The sequence below is a fragment of the Narcine bancroftii genome, chromosome 4 (genome assembly GCF_036971445.1).
Source record: "Narcine bancroftii isolate sNarBan1 chromosome 4, sNarBan1.hap1, whole genome shotgun sequence".
NCBI lineage: Eukaryota > Metazoa > Chordata > Chondrichthyes > Torpediniformes > Narcinidae > Narcine > Narcine bancroftii.
Window position 1 is genome coordinate 28,893,050 of NC_091472.1, and position 23,313 is coordinate 28,916,362.

Sequence of the window (23,313 nt, forward strand, 5' to 3'; positions counted from 1 at the left end):
AGTCCTTGGGATTTTGGCAGTTGTTGGAAATTAGGTTGGCAAAGTATTTTATTTTTTCGGCTTTTACTTTTTCTTGGTATATGTTGTTTTTCAGAATTTTAAGGGAAATTTGTGATATGTCTCGCTTCCACTTACGTTCAGCTATCCTTCACTCGCTCCTCAGGGATTTGGTGATGTTATTGAGCCAAGGTACAATCGTGATCTTGGGTTTTTTTTCTCTTTGCATGGGGCTATGATATTCAGAATAGAAGAACAGGTGGTATTAAATAGGGACAAAACTTCCTCCATGTTGAAATGAGTAGGGGGCATGTCCATGATCATTTGGGGCACTTGTAAAGGCCTCTGAGAACCTATTTGCGGTTTGCGTGTTAATGTAGCAAGAGTAGCATATAGGAAGTCTAGGTTTGTTTGAGGAGCAAGGCAGAGCTAGGTTGAAAGTGACTGCTATATGGTCTGACCCACAGGTGTCAGTTAATACCAGGCTGTTAATAGATAAATCGGATGACAGGACTAGATCGAGAATATGCCCTAGCTTATGAGTGGGTCCTGTTGGAAGCAGTTCTAAGTTAAGGGACTCAACTAGGTGCATGAATTCACTTACAAGAGGTTTGGTTTGACAGCACACATGGTTATTGAAATCACTGAGGATCAGAACTTGATGGAAGTTGGGCATGGCATTAAAGAAAGTCTGAAAACTGAGTGATAAAATTCTTATGTTTTTTGGTTGGTAATATGCCAGAACGATTAAAAAGGGATTAGCTGTGCCCACTTTAATTAGTTGAATTTTGAAGGAGGAGAAATAACCTGAATTAAATAAATATCATTTGTATTGCTTTTTGAAAACAAAGCTAAACCCTCACCCCGCCCTGAAGGTGTGGGTGTATGATAAATTGTAAGGGACAATTTCCCACATTAATGGGTGATTGTTGAAACCAAAAGCTCACAATCAGCATTTGGATTATCTCCAGCAAAACGTGAAAATATTCCCTCTACACCATTCAGTACATTCTGTTTGGTGCCTGTCTGACATCCTGAATTGGTTAACTGAATGCAAAGTGTTCCAGATTATTTTGGAGCATTTGCTTGTGAGTGCTGGCTTTTGCACTGCCGACTCCACCACCTGTTTGTGAAATTTCTGCTCCTGTCACTCCAAAGTAAGAATACAACCAAACAACTGCTTTATTTAACTGCCTGGAAGATGCTGTTGATAATAAAATCCCCACATTCAGCTGTTGCATACAATTTGCTTGTAGGTCGACTACTTGTTCCGAAGACCAATAGACACTCAGGGCTGAGATAGCTGCTGTTCAAAGCAACTGAATGGTTTCCATCTGCATCAACTTGTGGGATAACAAAAGTCTTCAGGCATCTTGAGTTCTCACCGTTTGTTCTTCTAGGGCGTATTTAAGCTGAGGTTGTAACAAAGTCATGGACCTGGTGCTTAGTGAGGAGGAAGGTGGTGAGAAAGCCAAACAGCTCCAGAGTGCAACATTGCTGTAAGTGAAGTGAGGAAGGGGATAAAGAATGGGAAGAAGTTCAAAATTAAAAGCTCAAATTTATTGTCAAGTTACATAAACGACTTCACATGCAAGTTTGAAACTCATTTTCTTGCGGGCCAGGCAGAATTGGTAACTCTAAACTGTTCTCAAGAAGAAATATAGAACATTACTGCATAGTGCAGGCCCTTTGGCCTTCCATGTTGTGTTGACCCATATATTCCTTAAAAAAAAACTAAACCCTCCCTAAACCATAATCCTCTGTTTTTCTTCCATCCATGTGCCTGGTTAAGAGTTTCTTAAAAGTATACAAAAAGTGTAAACAAAGGAAGGAATGCAAAGAATCTGTCCAATGCAGAAAAAAAATACATCTTTAGTAATAAATAATGTACCTAGCGATGAGTCTCCAGTTGAATCTGTTGTTTAGGATTCTGATGGTAGAGGGGAAACAGTTCGTGGTGGTATGAGTCTCACTGTACCTATCCCCTCTCGCCTGACATCAGACATATCCTTGTTGGTGTAGATCCTTGATGATTGCTGCTGTTCTCTTATGGCAGCCTTACATGTAAATTTTCTCGACGCTGGCGAGAATTTTACCTGTGATGTACTTTACTGTGTTCACTACCTTTTGTGGGACTTTCTGCTCAGAGCTGTTGATGCCCCTATACCAAGCCACGATGTAGCCAATCCGCACACTTTCCACTACTCACCTGTAGAAGTTCGCCGTGGTTTCTGATGACCTACTTCCTGAGGAAGTAGAGGGACTGATGTGCTTTCTTCACGATGACATTAGTAAGATGGGTCCAAGAAAGGTCCTCTAAAATAATGGCTCCCAGGAATTTGAATTTGCTCACCATCTCCACCTCTGATCCCCCACTGATCATCAGACCTCTGGTTTTCCTTTCCTGATGTCTTCAATTAGCTCTTTGGTCTTGGTGACATTGAGTGAGAGTGCATTGTTAACATTCAGCCAAATCCCCCTCCAGAATGCTGGCGTATCACGCCTTTTGTACAGTCACTACTCTGGTATCTTCAGCAAAGTTGTAAATGGTGTTGTTTTACCAAGTCATGCTGTTATATGTGTAAAACAAGTAGAGCAGGGGATTAAGTACTCAGCTCTTGTGTGCTCAGGTACTGATGGAGGTTGTGGAGGAGATGTTCTTAATAATTAACATTGATTGTAGTCTGGAGGTAAGTTAATCTAGGATCCAATTACACAGTGGGGTGCTGAGGCCCAGGTCTTCTATTTTGCTGTTTAGTTTAAGGGGCCGATAGTCTGGAATGTTGAACTGTAGTCAATAAAAAAAATCCTGATGTTGGCATCCTTGCCGTCCAGTTGTTCCAGAGTTTTGTATAGAGCCAGTGAGCTAAAAAACCAGTTGCTGCAGAAGGCGAAATGGAATGAATCCATGTCACCGCTCAGACAGGATCTGATATGTTTCAACATCAGCCTCTCTGCGGATGTAAGTGCCACTGGTTGGTAGTCATTTAGGCAGGCTACCACACTCTTCTTGGGCACCAGTACGACTAAGGCATTTGTGAATCAGATGGGTACCATGCCCTGCTGGAGTGAGACGTTGAAGATATCCGTGGATCCATTAGCTGGGCTGGGTGCTTTCCTTTGATGTCCTCTCCTGAAGGCAGATTGCACATCACCTTCAGGTACTGACAATCGAGGATCATCAGGGGATATGGGAGAGAAACCCCAAAGTCCGCAGATGCTGGGCTTTTAGTAAAACTACCGAAGTGGTGGAGGAAGTCAGCAGGTTACACTGTGTATTTGTTCAAAAATAGAAACGTTCAAAATTGCAATCAATCTGAAAGGCAAGTGCTAAAATTCAGAGGAATCTAACATCTTTAAAACTATAGAACTCTTTTTAAAACTTTGTTAGAATTACTTTACCATTTTGCATGATAGAGACTTGCTTTTTAATAGAAACATTTCAGTCTGCTCCCTGATGCTGTAAAGCCTGGATGGATACGGACTTTCAAAACAGTTTGAAAATCAGTAGCAAAAGTTGTATTCTGGAGAACCTTCACAGCAGACCATTTATGGTAAGTGAGCTGTGGAGTCTGAACGGAGGCAGTGCAGTCTCAGAAACACGTTAACATCTTTCATCACTGTCCTTGGCTCTTGCTGGTTTGGAAGCACAGTTATCCCAGTCCTTGGCTTGCAATGGGTGCAACAGCTGGACAGTCTACAAATGGAAAATTAGAAAGTGGAGGAGCTGCAGTCCAGTGAAGAGCACCTTGCTACAGTGTAACGTGGACTTTGTACACAGTTGTGGGTGCTGAGCCGAAACTTCCCTGGCAACTTTAGTCTTGCTAATTGCAGTCTTAACCAGTTTGTCCTAGTGAGACATCCAGTTGACATTGGCGCATGAAGATGCACAGGAAACTGCAGATGCGAGAATCTGAAGCCAAACGCCATCTATTGGAGGGACTCAATGGGTTGATGTTTGAAGAATTTTGGCTCAAAATATCGACCATTCTTTTTCCCCCACTGAGGCTACTTGACCACTGGGTTTCTCCTGCAGATTGTGCTGATCTGAGATCAATCTGAGAGAGATTAGAGCACTGTGGGATCGAAGGTTATTAGGATCAGGCAGAAAAGTAACTTGTACCAATGATCAAGTCAGTCGTGGTATAATTAGAAGGCAGTAAAGCAACCTATTCCTGCTTATATTGCATGTGCCACTTGGAGGAATAGATCAATGGAATTTCCCTAAGTTGGAACTTGTGAATGGTTGCTGGAAATGTATCCTCAGATATCCAGAGCATCCAGATTGAGATTGGATTTAGGTATCAATTCATCATGGTGCACAAATGTAATGCTTATTTCCCTGTCCTGTTCGCCTGAGACATCTGGCGATCAAGGGTCATCCATTCTATCTACTGACCATCATTCTGGTTGCAGTGTATATTCCACCCCAGGCTAACGTCAGAATGACACAGGAGGGACTGAGCACTGTTATTAACAGCCAGGACACAGGACACCCTGATGCCTTCACAATCATTGTAGGGGACTTCAACGAGTCCAGCTTGAAGAAGTCTCTGACAAAGTACCATCAACATATCACCTGTGCAAATAGAGGAGCCAACATAATGGGCCATTGTTACACCACCATCGTGAACGCCTACTGAGCCATCCCATGCCCACACTTTGGCAAGTCAGATCACCTGGCGTACAAACAGAGACTGAGGACTACAGCACCTGTGGTGAACTCAGTAAAAGTATGGTTGAAGGAGGTGGAAGAGCTCTTGAAGGTCTGCTTTGAATCGGTGGACTGGACTAAATTCAAGTATTTATATTCAGATTTGAATGAATAACCATATAACCACTTACAGCACAGAACAGGCCAGTTCGGCCCTACTAGTCCATGCCGTAGCAAATCCCCACCCTCCTAGTCCCACTGACCAGCACCCGGTCCATACCCCTTTAGTCCCCTCCTATCCATGTAACGATCCAGTCTTTCCTTAAATGTAACCAATGATCCCGCCTCGACCACGTCTGCCGGAAGCTCATTCCACATCCCCACCACCCTCTGCGTAAAGAAATTTCCCCTCACGTTCCCCTTATAATTTTCCCCCTTCAATCTTAAACCATGTCCTCTAGTTTGAATCTCCCCCTTTCTTAATTGAAAAGGCCTATCCACATTTACTCTGTCTGTCCCTTTTAAAATCTTAAACACCTCTATCAAGTCCCCTCTCAATCTTCTACGCTCCAGAGAAAAAAGCCTCAGTCTGCACAACCTTTCCCTGTAACTCAGACCCTGAAATCCTGTCAACATTCTCGTGAACCTTCTCTGCACTCTCTCTATATGCCACAGTTCTCATTAACTTCATCAGAACCTGTGTGGATGAGTGTGTGCCCATGCATACATACTGTGAGTACCCTAACCAAAAGCTGTGGATGAGCCAAAGGATTCTCAGCCTGTTGAGAGCTACAATGCTGGTGTTTAAGAATAGATCTCTATAGGAAGACCAGGAAGGTTATCTGAACAGCAAAGAAGCAATTGCAAGTCAAGTTAGAAACAGAATCAGATACACACCGCTATGGCGGGGCTCACAGGCTAGTACATCCCATGTGGCAAAATCGAACATCATATGTAACAGTGATGGTTCACTCCCGGAAGAGCTGAGCATCTTTTATGCTCACTTTGAAAAGGAGAACTCAACTGTATTAGTGAGAATCCCTGTGGAAGCTAGCAAAATGTGATATCTGTTTCAGAGGCCAACATCTTTCATCAGGGGTGAACCCTCGCAAGGCATCTGGTAAATCCGTGCCAACCAACTAGCTGGAGTGGTCATCGACATTTTCAATCTCTCACTGCTGCAGTCTGAGCTTCCCACCCACTTGGAAAGGGCGTCATTCTTACTGGAGCTGAATAAGAGCAGAGTGAGCTGCCTCAGCGAGATTGCCCAGTGGCCCTCAATAATACTGCAATGAGAGGTGGACATGGCCAGAATTAACACAAAGGCCTGAACCCACTGCATTTTGCCTATTGCTACAATCATTCTGCAGTAGATGCAATCTCTCCACTCAGCCCTGGATCAGCTAGACAACAGCAATACATACATCAGGTTGCTTTTCATCGATTAGACATCAGATTTCAACACCAGTACTGGTCAGCAAATTTCAAAATCTGGGCCTCTGCACCTCCCTCTGTGACTACCTCATTGGAAGACCATGGTCAATGCAGATCAGTAATAACATCTCCTCCTCACTGACAATCAACACAGGTGCACGGATGCGTGCTTAGCCCACTGCTCTACTCCCTCTACACCCCTAACTGTGGGGCTAGGCACAATTCAAATGCCATCTACAAATTTGCCAATGACACCACATTTTCTGGCAGAATCATAGATGCCAACGAGGAAGCGTACAGGCGTGAGATGGATCAGCTAGCTGGGTGGTGTCATAACCACCGTGCCCTCAACATCAATAAAACTAAGGAATCAATTGTGGACTTCAGGAAGGGGAAACCAGGAGAACACAAGCCACTCCTCATTATGCAATCAGCAATGGAGAGGGTAAGAAACTTCAAATTCCTGAGTGTCAACATCTCTGAAGATCTATTCTGGGGCCATCGTGTTGATGCAATCACAAAGAAGGCACATTAGTGGCTATATTTTGTTAGAATTTTGAGGAGATTTAGTTTGTCACCAATGACAATAGACAATAGAGACAATAGACAATAGGAGCTGGAGTAGGCCCTTCGGCCCGTCAAGCCAGCACTGCCATTTTACAGATCATGGCTGATCACTACCATCAGTACCCCTTTCCAGCCTTATCCCATAAGTCTACAGGTACCATGGAAAGCATTCTAAATGGTTGTATCACTGTCTAATATGGAGGCACCAATGCACAAGACAGGAAAAGGCTCTGTAAACATCATCATAGGGGTTAGTATTCACTCCATTAACAACATCTTGATGAAGCGGTGCCTCATGGAAGCAGCTTCCATCATCAAGGACCCCGACCATTCAGGCCATGCCTTTTTCTCACAGCTACCATCGAGGAAAAGGAACAGGAGCATGAAGGCACACACTCAACATTATAAAAATAGATTCTTCCCCTCTGCCATCAGACTTCTGAACTGACAATGAACCTATGGACATTACGACTCTTTTTCTCTTTTTTTTGCACTAGTTTTGTTTCTATCTTGTATTCACAGAATTGTAATTTGCTCCTTGTTATGCAGCTACAAAATAACTAATTTCATGAAGCATGTTCATGATCATAAATAGCTAGTTGATGTGTCTCAAGCTCAACACATTAGATGAATTGGGACAAAAAGGGAAAATCTGATTTTAAATCGGCCCCACCATGTAAAATACAGATGTTAAAACACTGAAATAAGAGCAGAAAACTCCAGAAGCCGGTAGTGGGTCAAATTGCAACCATTTTCAGAATGGGAGCACATCTGGCAAGAGCAACATTTCTGTTTACCCTTGGGAAGGTGTTGGTGAGCAGCTTTCAATGCAGTTGAACTCCTTCTTGGTGAGTACTGCACTGGTGGGTAGTGACTTCCAAGACTTGGATGATGAAGGACCAGCAATGAATTTCCAGGTTAGAGTAGCATATGCTGTGGAAGGAAACCTAGCAGTGGTAATGTTCCCTTGGACCTTCCTCCTTCACCTTTCTTGGTGAATGAGAACAAGAAGGTTTGGAGGTTCTACTGGTATGACCTGGCGAATACGTGCAGACACCGTCCACTGGGGGTGGAGAAAATAAATGTTTGGAATGATTCGTGAGTTGCCACTCAAACAGACTGCTTTTTCCTGGACGGGTTTGAACTTCATGTGTGTTACTGAGCCAAAGGAGAGAATCCCTTGATGCCTTTCACTTGTGCCTTGTATATGGTAATGAAACTTTTAGGGTGTCAGTACAGGGTTGGGGATCTATTTTGATGCATACCTAGAAAGGACTGTTGTGCCTTATTCATTATTATCAGTTTAATTACATTCTGTAGTTAATCGGGGTGTCATGCCTGCTATTGAGAGGAGGGTGGCGGGTCCTGTTGGTTTCATCCTCACATTTATCTGTGAGATCCATGATTAGTAGTGACCTGTCAGGTGTAGAGTATCGATTGTTTAGCTGCATTCGATATGCATGAATTTTGTCGTTTCTTTGTCTGTGCATGTGAGAGTGATCTCCCGCCCCCCACATGTAAATAAAGATCATTGTTTGTGATTAGACTGTGTCCAGACACATCACTTGTTGGAGTCTTTGAATTTGTTTTCCATATTGCAGTGGTGAGATGCTCTTCTTGAAGGCACTGTCAACTGGCTTAAGCCACATACTGAATGTCACATGTCACATCAGGCTAATCCTGGAACCTCTCTGAATCTATCTGTATGCAGGTATGGGTTACAGGAATGGAATTGATAATTGTGTAATTGTGAACAGACAGGCCCACTTCTGACCTTGTGATAGAAAAATAATGAAGTAACACAGAAGATGGTTCGGACTAGAATGCTGTCCTAAAGGACTCCCACAATGATGTGCAATATCTGGATTGAATGACCTCCACAACCACAACCATTTTCCTTTGTGTGTGGTATTACACAAAATTTCCTTTTGCCTTTTGCCATTTTTGTCTTTTGTCAACTTGCCTTTACACTTTGAATCCTTTGACTACAGTCTCCAGTAGTTCTCAACCTGCATGACTTCCTTGACTTGAGTTGCCAACAGCCCACCAGCAGCCTGTGTGATCCTCAGCTGCAGGGTCCCTCACAGGTCTGCCACCATGATCACCATCCTGTCGGTCCTATCCTCTTCTGCTCCTTCTCAAACATAGGGTGTTCTCCCCCATTTTCTGGTGCCCTGCGCCAACCCTCTGCTTCCCCGGAGTATGCAACCCATTGTGGTTGCTGGCAATCATTGATGCTGCCAACTTGGGTTTAGACACCACAGGCACAGGACTTTCAATGTGGAGTATTTTTCCCTGGATTCTCATTGACTTTAGTTTTATCAGTGTGCCATGATGGTCAAATGTTGCCTCAAGATTAGTCACTCTCAATAAAAAAAGATTAGTCACTCTCGCTTCAAGAGTTTGACTCTTTGGCCCACGTTTGGTCTGGAGCTGAATGGCCCCAATTTTCGCTGGGTGCTGGTGAGTCCGTCATTGGTGATGGGGAAGCAGGTGACAGTGTTGCCATCTTCAGGACCCACATTATAGTTTCCCACTCTCTGATCTTCCTGTACAATAGTGAGTATATTTGGTACTCAGCTTTCTTTATAGTGACAGGCCAGACAAGTCTCACTTGTGCATTTGGTTTTAGCTAGGTTAGTACAGAATGAAATCTGTGGTTGCTATGAAACAGAATCCAGGGATGTTTAATTTGTCCTTTATTCAAATTGATAGCCTGAAGGTTTGTGGATGTGAATCAATTCTCACTGCTACTCTGCTCTAATCACTGTTTTGAATATCCCCAACTGATGCTGCTTCTTTTTTAAAGAAAAATTAGGTTGAGTTGGTTAAAAATGAGAGGCCAAACATCATCTTAAGTCCAGCTAATCTTCTGGCAAAAGCTGGCAGGACTCAAACCCTACTGTTCTCAAAACAGACCCCCAGTCCACCTGCCCAAGGTCAGTGAGAGGCACCAGTCGGTCTGAGAATAGATTGCTCCCATCACATGCTGGATTGCAGGGAACATTTCACACACAGCCTAGTGATTCATTTCCCTGGAGGATGAAAATTAAAGCTGAAGCTCTTCAAGGGATACCTGAATTTGCAGCTTCAACAGAGCTGCTTGTTAAAAGTTTTAGCCCCGTATCTTGTCCTAAATAATGCCAGCACCTGGCAATCATTGCTGCTTTCATTTCTCAACCCAAAGCAATGCAGAATTTTGAGAACAAAACTGTACTTTTGTGCAAAATTGCTTCCAACAAGGCATCTAATCCACCTCAAGTTTTGGTTCAGTTTATTATCATTTGACTATATATATAGAACCAGACAAAATGCTATTTCTCCAGACCACAGTCCACACATAATACACAATGCACAGCAAATAATAATCACATATATACATAAAGATATAATTTAATATAAATATATATAAATATTTTGGGAAGATTTACTTGGTTACATGATAATGTTCATCAATCGCACAGCCTGTGGGAAGAGGCTATTTCCTACCTGGCAGCCCTGATTTTGATGCCTCTGTACCTCCTTCATGTTGGTAGTGGGTCACCTGGAGCACATGTTAGAATTTCAGCCATGTTCCTGAGAAACATCTGTTCCTGGATTGTCAAGCAGACTTTATTCTTTGCAACCTTGTCACGTTAAGGTCAGAAGCCAGATCCAGAGGAGTACGGGAATCAGAAAATTAAGATAAGGGGCCATCGTAAAGCTGCACTGCTGTGGATTAGATGTGCAAAAAGGTGGTCCATGGGAGACTGTGAGTCAGTAACAAACAGAGGGTAAGTGCCAGGGATGATGAAAGGCCCAAGGACAATAGGGGGCTTAAGGGTAGACCTGAATGGGGAGCCAGTATATCGGGTGGGTGGGAGAGTCTGATTGCACTCAGAGACATATGAGGAGCCCAAACCCATTTTTAATAGCTTATAATCACTGGGTGGTAGATACAATAGTCCTCAGGTGAATCTGAGGTAAGGTGAGAAAACCAGGGTAGGTGACGGTGGAGCCAAGGGAGGAGCCAGCCTTCTGAAGGACACACTGACAGTGAATTCCAGTTTACTGCACATGACAATGGACAGTCAAGGTGTGAGGTTATTATGGAATTGGGACTAACAACAAGTGGAGTGTTGGAGGCAGAATTGTTTGGGGTGATCAGGAGGATCACAGAATCAAAGACCAAGGATGAGCAGGGAATCAGACCAAACTGAGATCAGGAATGCCAAATATTTCTGGCCAGTGCTTTTGGGAGAATGAGAGGTTCAGGACCAGATGATTGAAGGATGATTTAAGGATTGGTCAACAGAATAATCAGGGTATATAACCATATAACCATATAACAATTACAGCATGGAAACAGGCCAATTTGGCCCTTTTAGTCCGTACTGATCCAAGTACCCTCCTCTAATCCCACTTACCAGCACTCTGCCCATATCCCTCCATCCCCCTCCCATCCATATACTTATCCAACTCTTTCTTAAATGCAAAATGTTTAGATGGCCAAGGAGTCGAACAATCAGAAAGACAGAGCTTGTGGGCATAGAAGATCCAGGGGTTAGATCAGTATCATGGGCCAGAATTGCAATGCCGAACGGTGGAAAAGTTTGATGTAACTTGAATTGAACAGGACTGAAGAGCATCTGCTTAGAACAGAGATGCAAGGGAATTTCTTCATCCAGAGGGTGGTAAATCTGTGGAGTTTGTTGCAATTGGGGTTGTGAAGGCCAAGTAATTGGGTGTATTTAAGGTAGAGAGAGATAGGTTCTTGATGAGCAAGGGTACCAAAGGTTATGGGGAGAAGGCTGGGCAGTGGGGCTGATTTGGAAAATAGATCAGCTCATGATTAAATGGCAGGGCAGACTCGATGGGCTGAATAGCCCATTTCCTCTCCTATGCCTTATAGCTTTGTCATAATACAGATTCTATCACAGATTGTAGTGCAAGGTGACTGTGATTGGCTGAGAGTGAAGCCACACCTACTAGCAGGTTTTAAAGGGTTGCTCCTAGCCAGACCAGGTCATTCTGGACTGGTCGACCGACATGTGATACACTCCAGTCTTCTAGTTAATAAAAACCTTGGTTTGGATCAATAAGTCTTTGGTTCTTTTGACGCGCTCTACAAGTCTTATGGAATTTAGAGTGTCCCAATCTTGTATTATGCTATTAAAACTAATTGTTCTAGTCGTGGCAGTCAACGGTTTTGCTGAAAACACCATGGTCTCATTTACCCACAATGCTGCAAAGGAGAATGATGGCACTCAGTGTACATCAGACATGCAAGTGGGATTCATGCTAGAATGTGCCTGTTTGATCTTCTGTTGTGACACAAAACTATCTCAACATGTTTCACATCCCCAGGTAAATAACATTTTCAATCATGTAGCTCTGAAAGAAATTGGGCAACCTGATTGAATTTTTCAGGCTTATATTCATTAATCTTACAGTTATGCTGTTGGCTTGTATTCATTAATCTTGCATGGTTATACTCTTAACTGGCATATCATTTTGTAAAAAATATCATACAATATGTGACTTGCAGTCTATAAAATTCCTTTTTGTCAGATTAGTCTGAGAATTATCACAATTTGGAAATCGGAAGAAAATTTTCCTTATTGGTTTTGAATGTAAACCAGGGTTCAAATTTCATCCATAACTTACTCTCAAGTTTGCCTCATTGGGTCAATGTGAGAATGCATGTTTTGTGATACTCTGTGCTGAAAAAAAACAGAAAAATTTGCTTAGAATCATAGTGCCTTCAAAACACATTTATTATCACATTTGCGAGAATGAGGAATATTTTTTTTTATTTTTTATTTTTCACACCATAAATCACATTAGCCATGATATACACTTTTTCTTTTTCACACATATACAGTGACTTTTTCTCCCCCCCCCTCCCTCCTCCCAAGCCACCCCCCACCCCCCCCTCATCCATTTTAGGTATACAATCTAGGTTGCATTAAGCCAGTCAGACAATGATGTCATTCAACAAAAATACACCAGAAATTCTATTGAGTCCATTCTTTTCTTTCCTTCTCCTTCCATCAACTTAGGAAATGTTTGTCCCCGGTAGGTTTTCGCTATTGTATTTAATGTAAGGCTCCCATACTTGTTCGAATATTTCATTATTATTTCTTAACCTATATGTTATTTTTTCTAATGGAATACATTTATTCATTTAAATTTAGTAGTTTCTTCCTTTTAATTTGGTTATGTATTCCATTAATATTTAAAGTCATATAGTTCAGCGTAGCCATTTTATATTTTGTTTATCTTCTCTTTCCGTTTTTCCATCATTACCTTTCCTCCTTTTCCATTTCTGTTTTCTTATTTTCAACTCTTTATAAGACAACATTCCTACAACATCCAACATTTTCCTTATTCTCCTATTTCTATCTTCTTTATCCCCAATCTCCCCTTCCCCTCCTGAGTTGTCCTTTATCCCTTGTCGGACAACCACATCTCCCCTCTCCATTTGGATTTGCGAATCCACTCGCAAGCGTCAACTGATTTTGCAGTGACCGCTATTTCCCCCCACCCAGCCCCCCCAGAAAAGATTTCACTTTTCATATGTCACAAAGGTCACTCTTTTAATTCCCTCCTTATTCTCTCTATTCCATGACCTTCCCTTATTAATTCTTGTCTATACTATCTATGTTTTCCTCTAAGTACAGATACATTCACGTATGCACATTGTCTCTATTCACTCTTATACCTCTTTACCCGCATACATATCAATCGTGATCATTTTTACTCTCATTACCCGTCTTCATCCCTCAGTCTATTTTTGTCTTTACCCACATACATATCAATCGTGATCATTTTTACTCTCATTACCCGTCTTCATCCCTCAGTCTATTTTTGTAATTGTTCTGCAAATTTTCGTGCTTCTTCTGGATCCGAGAATAGTCTGTTTTGTTGTCCTGGAATAAATATTTTCAATACCGCTGGATGCTTTAGTATAAATTTATACCCTTTCTTCCATAAAATCGCCTTTGCTGTATTGAACTCTTTTCTCTTCTTTAGGAGTTCAAAACTTATATCTGGATAAATGAAGATTTTTTGCCCTTTATACTCCAGTGGTTTGTTGCCCTCTCTTACTTTTTCCATTGTCTTCTCCAGTACCTTTTCTCTTGTAGTATATCTTAGGAATTTTACTACAATAGATCTTGGTTTTTGTTGTGGTTGTGGTTTAGAGGCCAATACTCTATGTGCCCTTTCTATTTCCATTTCTTGCTGTAGTTCTGGACATCCTAGGGTCTTAGGGATCCACTCTTTTATAAACTCCCTCATATTCTTGCCTTCTTCATCTTCCTTAAGGCCCACTATCTTTATGTTATTTCTTCTGTTATAATTTTCCATTGTATCTATTTTTTGAGCTAGTAGTTCTTGTGTCTCTTTAGTTTTTTTATTAGATTCCTCCAATTTCTTTTTTAAATCTTCTACCTCCATTTCTGCTGCTACTGCCCGCTCTTCCATCTTGTCCATTTTCTTTCCCATTTCTGTTAAGGTCATATCTATTTTATTCATTTTCTCTTCTGTGTTGTTTATTCTTTTTCTTAAATCATTAAATTCTTGTGTTTGCCATTCTTTAAATGACTCCATGTATCCCTTAATAAGAGAAAGTACCTCCTTTATCTTGCCTTTCTTTTCTTTTTCTATTTCACTGTACTCTTCCTCTTCCTCTTCTTCTTCCTCTGGGTTGGCCATCTGTTGTTTCTTTGTTGCCCTTTCCTTCTCTTCTTTCTTGTTTCTATTGTCTTCTGTGGTCTCTTCTTGCTGCAGGTGTTCTGCAGCTGTCGTTGCCGGCTGTGGAGATCGACTCCCCAGCTGGTCCCCCCTCCCGTCGGTGTGTTTTTTTTCATGCGCGATTGCACACTTTTACTCGGCTCAGCGAGCCATTTTTGTAGTCCATTATTTACCGACCTGAGGGAGCGGGTTTCTCTCTCCGCAGCAGGCCTCTTCGGACAGGTAAGGCCTTATCCTTCTTCCTCCGTTGTCTTCTCTTCCTCTCTTCTTACCATTGATTTTGATTTTTCTTTTTTTGTCGCCATCTTCTTTCCACCTTTATACTCAATTTTCTGTAACTTTTATTTCTGTGCCTTTGTGTTTTCCTTTGTTTTTCCCGACTTTTCTGGAGAGGGCTGGAGTTCACTGTCCGGCCACTACTCCATCACGTGACTCCTCCGAGAATGAGGAATATTGATGTCAGATAGAAAATGTCAACTTTGCCAACATTGAATCAAAGAACACTGGGAACCAATACCATATTTAAGGCATTTTCTGGCAAACTGATAAGCATATCTCTCTAAATTCGTTTGAGGTTCATTGTTACAAGTCCTGGTTTAGCAGGTCATTGAGTCCTATCCTAAGAAATGGAAATGATTGACGTCAAACGGTTATTCACATGTTCAAATTAATTTGAAAAGTTCAATTTCTTACATAAAAATGAGTTAATGTCTAGGAAGTCCAGTTCTAATATACTTTAACATCCTGAGATTTAGACTTTAATTATCGCATGTAAGTCACCAGTCTAGCAGTAAAATCAAACTCTTAACATTCACAAAGGGAAAGGAAGCTTCTCGGTTGTGGTAGAAACAGAACAGAACTCCGTTGGCACCTGAGCATTGACATGTGCGCCTTATGGCCATTGACGAGTCATGGTGCGGCTGACAGCTGTAAGGCTTAATCAGCTGTATTTTGCCCGGTAAACTATTTATGAAGGGAGACCACTATCTTGACAATTTCGGCTCGATTGTTAAAGCTATAAGTGCCTTTGTAAACGTCATCTTAGGAAATGATTTTGGATGATTGCTTTGAATGATTAATTTAATTAGTGATTTAGTTTGCCTGAAAGAAGCAGGGAGTTTCTCAGTAAACATACACAAGTGGCTTCTTTCTACCACCAGTTTTAAGGCAATAAAGACAAAATCAGTTGTGCCTTTTTCTGGATAGCGCAAAAATAGAATCGTTTACATTCCCCTTTTTTCTCATTTGATGATAACCATTATTTATGTCATTCAAGCCATTTAAGTTCCACACATTTCATCAAGGGACACGTAGATTTTAAGTATAACAATAACTAAAATGAATAGAACAACACTACCATAATATAATATCGCTCCCCTTTAGTCTCCCAACCTGTAAAAGGGCCACCAGCCAGAACTTCCCTTGCTTCAAACATTGCATATGCTCACACCAGTCTTTTCAATTTTGTTTACTTCCTCATTGATGTATTGGGAGAGTAATATTGGAAATATTGGAAGATTCATCGGGGATGTAGGTATAGCACTCTTTCCCAGGGAGTGCATAGGTTCCTCCTCTTTCAGCGAGGATCAAGTCCAGAGCCATTCGATTCTGTAGAACCGTGTGTCTTATGGCAATCAGTTCGGTGGTGATAGCTGCTACCTGGCTCTGGGTATGCGTTAGGGAAAGGATAATGTGGTTTGCCACTTACTCAAGGGCAACTGCTAAATTAATGAGCTCTCTTGAATTCTTGGCTGTCCCATAGGAGGGGAAGACAATTATCCAGAATCTTTCGCCCTCAGAGATAGCCCATCGCTGCCTGGTTCAAATGCGGATGGTCTCATGATTGGGGTAGGATCCTTAAATGGGGAACTATGTAAGCCAGGTAGCAACAGCCAGTCCATTACTTATGGTCAGGTTGGTCATCTCTTCAGAGCCAAGTGTAAGCTGTTCACTGGGTTGGGTAACACTTCAATTGCTGTGCTGCTAGTCGTGCAGCTGCTGTTGCCCCCAAAAGGTGGTATCCTCCCTTTCCTGAAAGTTACAGAAGCAAACAATATTTAATTTCCTGTCACTAATGCAGCGCAACTGATTGCACTCAGGGACTTGTGAGGAGAATCAACAAGCTTTTAATAACTTACAACCAATGGCCGGCCGATGTGAATCTGAGGTAAGGTGGGAAAACCAGGGTTTACATTGGGGTAGGTGAGGGTGGAGTCAGCCATCAGAACAACACAGTCAGTGAATTCCAGTTCACTGCAACTAGGTACTCTAGACACCCGCATGTTAGGCCAGTTGGCACATTTGGATTCATAAGGGATATAATCTATAAAAGATCTTAGATGCCATCCCTCAAAGCACTGACAGCTTTTATGGCAGTTAGGTGCCTCACTCTTCCGAGTGTAATTAGATCATGCCCGTGCGGAGAGTAACTCATTGTTATTAAGGGGAATTACTGAAATGGGGTTCATGCTACTACCATGCAATGGGACTTTGGCACATACCCAACACTGATCACTGTTAACTATCTTAAAAACACAAAGAGAGAAAAGTGTTCTCATCTTCCTTCCCTGGAGTGGCTGGGTGGTAGCTTCAGGGTTGTCATTCTGAGGGGGGGGGTCGAGTTCTGGGGGTCCTTGTATGGTTTAGGGAGCTGGTTAACAATTACAGGCCCTGCCACAAGATGGTGGAGGCATCCCAAGGGAATAGATATTAATATCAGAAAATATATGGTTTAGTCCAATCAGTCTTTCTTTGAGATAGTTGTGCCAATTTGTTTGCAATCCATGTAGTGAATCCACTTGGGTGTCCCTCGACCTTCACTGCTATAGGGGTGGTGACTAGAACTTGGAACGGTCATTTCCACCTTAGGCCCAGCTTCTTACAGTCCCAGTTCTGAGTGAGCACATAGTCCCCTGGTTATCGCCCTGGTCTTTGGGGGCCACTTTCAGTGTGGCCACAACCTGTGAATTTAAAGCTACCAATATATATAATATATATATATGGGTCAGTTTTTGGATGTGATCAATCATTTTCTCACTCACAGCATGTAGATCAGGTTCACCATCCTCTTGCAGCATCCTTTGTGACTTCCTCTGCAAAGTCATTGCCAAAGTTGACAGGATTGCTACCATTAATGTGGGCATCACATTTAATTGCAGTCAGAGAAGTGGGAAGGGAAATGGCCTGTATGAGATTTTGAACAAAAAGGGAATTCTTCATCGGGGTCCCTGAGGATGTAAGGTGCCCCCCTTCCCCACCAATGCTGCCATAAAGACATAAAGTTGTGCGCCACCCCAAAAGCATATCGGGAATCCATGTAAATGTTCAGAGATCGCCCCCCATCTGAGAATGCAGGCATAGGTTAAGACAAAAAACTCCGTTTGTTGGGCAGAACTGGGTGCTTGGAAAGCTGCTGCTTCAGTGACCTTGAAGGTTCCTTTAGTGATGACATAGGCCGACTTCTTTTGGCCAAGTTCATTCACATAGTCAGGTCTGTCAACAAACCAGGTTTCAACTCTTGGTAGAGTAGTATCTTTTAAATCTTTTCTTGCTTATATAAGTGTGGTGATACGACCACCAGGGGGCAATCTCTGTACCTGCAGGAAGATCATCTGAGGGGCTGACTCCACCTGGCCAGCTGTCAATCAGCTGACCCGAATGTAGACCTGAGCTGGCCCCTCCTGAGCCAGTCACACAGGGAGCCACTAAGGCGTGAACTGGCGTTCAGACTTTTACTGGAATAAAGCCTGTTGTTCAGTCGTTCGAGTTTTGTGCTTGCTTCCTACTACCTCAGCACACCACAGTAAGCAATTTATTCATTTGGAGACCGTCATGGTCTGGGTTGTCTTGTTCTGTTCCGGGATGGGTGAGGAAACCACATGGGTTGATTGTAGTTCAGTGATGAAAAGTCAAGAAGGTTTTGACAGAAATGAAATTTCATAATGGTTCAACCTTGCCTGGGTAAGGCAGCATGTCTGTTCGGACGTCAGCAGTGTAGCAACAGTGTAGACTTGAACTGGCTGATGAAGTGTGGTGTTGGCAGCTGCAGTCACAATGGCATGCAAGGCTGGGAGTATCTGAGTACATGAGGGAGTCCCTGAACTACCAGGTGTAGTTTTACTTAAAAGTATAACACTGGTTTCCGGACGTCCCCATGATACTGAGTGAGGACTGCCTGGCATATTCCTCCTTTAAAGTGATGCATAGTTGAAATGTGCGATCACATAATGGGCTTCCTACAGCCAGTGCTGAAGCCAGGGCTGCCTTCAGAGCCTAAAAGGGAAACCTCTTTTTCCGCTGTTAAAGTCAAATGGTACGGGGCTTTGGCTGAGGCTGGGGAGATAGGTGCTTTGTATGGAGCGCAATGTCGGGTATACATTGTCTACAGAAGTTTACTAACCCTAAAAAGGCACGCATTTGCTTTGGGGTTTGTGGGTGCTCGAACCCCGCAATTTGTTCCAGGCAGGTGAGAGTCAGTCGTCTCTCCATGGCATTCAGAGTAGTATCAGACAAAAACAAATTTGTCTCCCAGTCCAAATTTGTCTTTACTAAGGAGGCTGTTTTATCAGGTTAACTGCATTAATACAATGATAAATTGTGCCGATATTCACCCATCATTATAGCTTTGGTCACCTGCATATGTACGATATGCTGTTGTGAATCTTTCCCAAAGTTCCTGTGCCGTTTCCTTAGGGATTGGATGGCACTCAAACTCTTTACCTATATCAATTGGGCATTTTAGGCACTCAGTGAGTCCTTCAAGTGTAAAATTTACTTATACTTGTTCTGCATTACGAGTACGGACTGGTGTGATCACGCTGCATACATTGCCATGGTTAAGTGTATATATTTTACAAAACTGACAGGGTCTTTATCTCCTGTTAGAAGTGTTTTGGGATATAATCATCATCTCTTGAGGCTTCCAGGGATTGTCGGAGCTGGTTTGCACATCCTGCCCTTGGGTTTAGGACAATTCTGTTTGGGAATAGTCTGTTAGCTTTTTTATTTCCTCACTTTGGGTGCATTCTCACTGTTTCGGCTGTCGCCCTGTACCATTCCTTCTCTCTCTCTCTTTTTCTCTTTGTTTCTCTTCTATGTCTTAGAGGAGTGGGGCTGTTGGAAAGTAGGGGGGGGTGCAGGTCTCTGTACTGGATGGGGTGGGGATGATGCATAGGGTGGAAGGGGAACACACTAAGAATCCAATAATACCTTTTGATCATATCATGCATATAAATAGGTCCGTGACACCTGACAACGGGTCCTCAGGTGTACTATCCTTATGCTGCTTTAATTTACTAATCATCTGATGCTTTTGTTATATCTCCCTGTCTTTTATCTCCTGCTGTTTGTCGCGCCTTTCTAAATCTGCCAGGATTTGTGTTCTCCATTCTGACTGCATGTCCCTTTCCACCTGTGGCTTGCATTATCTCTCCAGCTCTAATTTTTTTTCTTCATCCCACTTCTTGTGTGCTTCCTTTATCCATTCCCTAATATATATTTTTTTCCATTTCTTAGCTGCACATTAATTGTTCTGCCTCAGCTAAAGTGCTTGTATTCCACGTTCCTCCTGCTGGCCATGCTTCATCTCCCAGTCCTTTACTTAAAACTGCTGACAGGAGATGGTATTGTTTACCACGGTTTGGGTGAAAATAACACATTTGCAGTACCGGGGCTACCCCTAACTTATCCGATTTTCCTGGCCTGATTCTCGGATGTTTTTTTCTCTCTCTGTATCAGTATTGGTTTAACAGAGTAAAATTTCCCTGACTGCCAAATGTAGCCATTTTCCAAATCAACCATTTCCAAAACAGTTTTTATCACCAGCCCCTGAGTTAAAGTATGCAATTTCCCTGACTAACAGTCATTGTTTTTTCTGAATCGAACTGTTTCCAAAACGGCTCTCACAAAATTTTTCTGCAGGCATTTATAAGCTATGCAACAAGAAGCATGGTTCTACCCTTATACAATTCTATTCTTACTGTTCTTACCTTGTTGTCACTCTCTGGTTCTTTAGTGGAACTCAGCAGGGAACCAGATCGGTCACGTGTAAGGAACCACAATGCTCCTGGGAGTCGGTGAAGGAGATAGGGCTCAAGGGTCCTGAAGGTGTACTTTTTCTACTCCTTCCGAAGCCCTGCTTCCTTGTAGCCTCTTACTTCATACAAAGAGATCCTCTCAGCGAGAAACTGCCAACTCCGCCGTGATAGTCTGCACTGTCACCAAAGGAAAAATACATGCAGAACCTTAGAGCATAAAAAAACACAATTATTAAATCACACTAGAGGGAATGAGGGATATTGGTGTCAGGTAGACAATATCACCCTTATCAATATCAAATCTCATTCAAAGAACACAGGGTAACTGCCAAATTTAAGGGATTTTCTGGCAGCATGTCTGTAACAAATTGATAAGCTTATCTCTATGAATTCGTTTGAGATTCATTGTTACAAGTCCTGGTTTAACATATGTTATTGTGTCCTTTCTGAAGAAATGAAAATGATTGACGTCAAACAGTTATTCACATGTACAAGTTAATTCGAAGAGATTTCATTTCTTACATACAAATGAGTTCATGTCTTGGAGGTCCGGTTCTAAAATACTTTAACATCCTGAGATTTAGACTTTAATTATCACATGTAAATTACCAGTCTAGCAATAATATCAAACTCTTAACATTCACAAAGGGAAAGGAAGCTTCTAGGTTGTGGTAGAAACAGAACAGAACTCCGTTGGCGCCTTAGCATTGACATGTGCGCCTTATGGCCATTGACAAGTCATTGTGCAGCTGACAGTTGTAAAGCTTAATCAGCTGTCTTTTGTCCGGGAAATTACTTATGAAGGAGACCACTAACTTGGCAGTTTTGGCTCGATTGTCAAAGCCATTAGGGCTTTTGCAAGATTCATCTTAGGAAATGGCTTTGGATGATGGCTTTAAATAATTAGTTTAATTGGTGAGTTTGCTTGCCTGGAAAAATACATGCCTGGAAGAAGCAGTGAGTTGCTCAGTAAACATATGTCACAACATCACCAGAATCCCACAAAATGGACCATGGGATATTGTACTTTCTCCCAAAATTGCAGAGAGGGTCAACCTTGAACTTTTTGTACAAAAGCCCATAATGCTATCTCCAAAATTACAGACTCCCTCAGTTCTCCCTTGATGGCTCACCCTAGATTTGGGGCTCTGCCTCTGAGTGGAGATAAAGCTGATGAGTGAATGCAGAAACATAGAAAATAGGTGCAGGAGTAGGCCATTTGATCTTTCAAGCCTACACCACCATTCATTTTGATCATGACTGATCATCTACTCAGTACCCAGTACCTGCCTTCTCCACATACGCCCAGTCCCATTAGCCACAAGGGCAAATCTCACTCCCTCTTAAATATACATAAGGAACTGGCTTCAACCACTTCCTGTGGCAAATAATTCCACAGATTTACCACTCTCTGAGAGAATTTATTTTTTTCATCTCAGTCCTTAAACTGTGATCACTGGTTCTCGTTTTCCCCAACATCAGGAACAATCTTCCTGCATCTAGCCTGTCTAATACCTTAATAATTTTATACATTTCTATAAGATCCCCCCTTAATCTTCTAAATTCCAGTAAGTATAAGCCTAGTTGATCCAGCCTTTCCATATGTAAGTCCTGCCATCCCTGGTATCAATCTTTGCACTCCCTCTATGGCAAGGATGTCTTTCCTCAGATAATGAGACCAAAACTGTACACAATACTCCAGGTGTGGTCTCATCAAGGCCCTGTACAGCTGCAGTAGAACCTCTCTGCTCCTGTACTCGAATCTTCTTGCTATGAATGCCAACATATCATTTGCTTTCCTCACTTCCTGCTGTACCTTCAAGCCCACTTTCAATGACTGGTGCACAGCGACACCTGGTCTCGTTGCATCTTTCCTTTTCCTAATCGGACACCATTGCAGTAATAATCTTCTTGCTTCCAAAGTGGATAACCTCACATTTATCCACATTATTTTGCATCTGCCATGCATTGGCCCACACACCTAACTTGTCCAAGTCACCCTGCATCCTCTACACAGCTAACCCTGCCACTCAGCTTCATGTCATCTGCAAACTTGGAGATATGTTCATCAAGAAATCTTTACAATCAAGGGAATCTGTTAAATCTTTTTAGAGAATGATACCAGGAGCCCGCACCACCCAAATACACTCATGCTATTTTCCTGAAATCTTTATGTTACAAAGTTCTGTTCTCTGTTAGAATCAAAGATTGGTGGTTATGTTCCTTTTTGATTTAGCTGAGATTGGCTCTGTCTTTTTTACCATCCCCGATTCCTACCCCTCCCCACCTTCCCTTTCTCCCCAATTTGGAGTTAACAACAGCTGATGTTCCAGTGTTGTATATTTTTGTTGCCTTGGAGCCATTAATAGTCTGAGCGAATCTTTGAAACAAGCCTTCAACCTTTGCCTTATTTTTAATTGAGGAGCATGTTGATGAACATTGTCGCTGTTAACTTTGCTTGCATCTTTGTGAGTTTGAATTTTAATATTAATATTCCAGTTCTTGGTATAGTTCCAATTTCTGAATCTTTCAGTTCTGAGTAGCTCAGAATCCTCACAGCTAATAACTTCTCTGCACATCTGAATCTTTGTAAACCATTGGCCTAAATAAAGTACTTTGTGAGCTCACTGTATCAGGCAAGTTGTCCATGGAGACAATTATTTTTGTTATTCCATTACGAAATTCTTTCCATGAATGAAAACAATCAGGTGGCAACAGACAGCGATGAGACAACAATCAGTATTAAATTTAGTAACATTTCCTCTCCAGATGATTTCAATAATAAGTTCTGCCTGTGACAAAGATAAGTTTTTAACTGAATAAATTCCATCTGTTTTATTTTTCAGTTACCTTCTTGATATCTTTTGGCTTCTTATTATGATTAAGAAT

At 42.1% G+C, this 23,313-nt stretch overlaps 1 long non-coding RNA gene across 1 annotated transcript; it reads right to left on the reverse strand.

Moving 5' to 3' along the window:
• Nucleotides 1–1,027: 1,027 nt before the first annotated feature.
• Nucleotides 1,028–22,942, reverse strand: LOC138759797 (uncharacterized). Its single transcript, XR_011355091.1, has 5 exons — nt 22,825–22,942; nt 20,377–20,601; nt 12,299–12,354; nt 10,142–10,196; nt 1,028–1,494 (listed from the first exon to the last, which is right to left on the reverse strand). It is a non-coding gene; the product is annotated as an uncharacterized lncRNA (long non-coding RNA).
• Nucleotides 22,943–23,313: the final 371 nt, after the last annotated feature.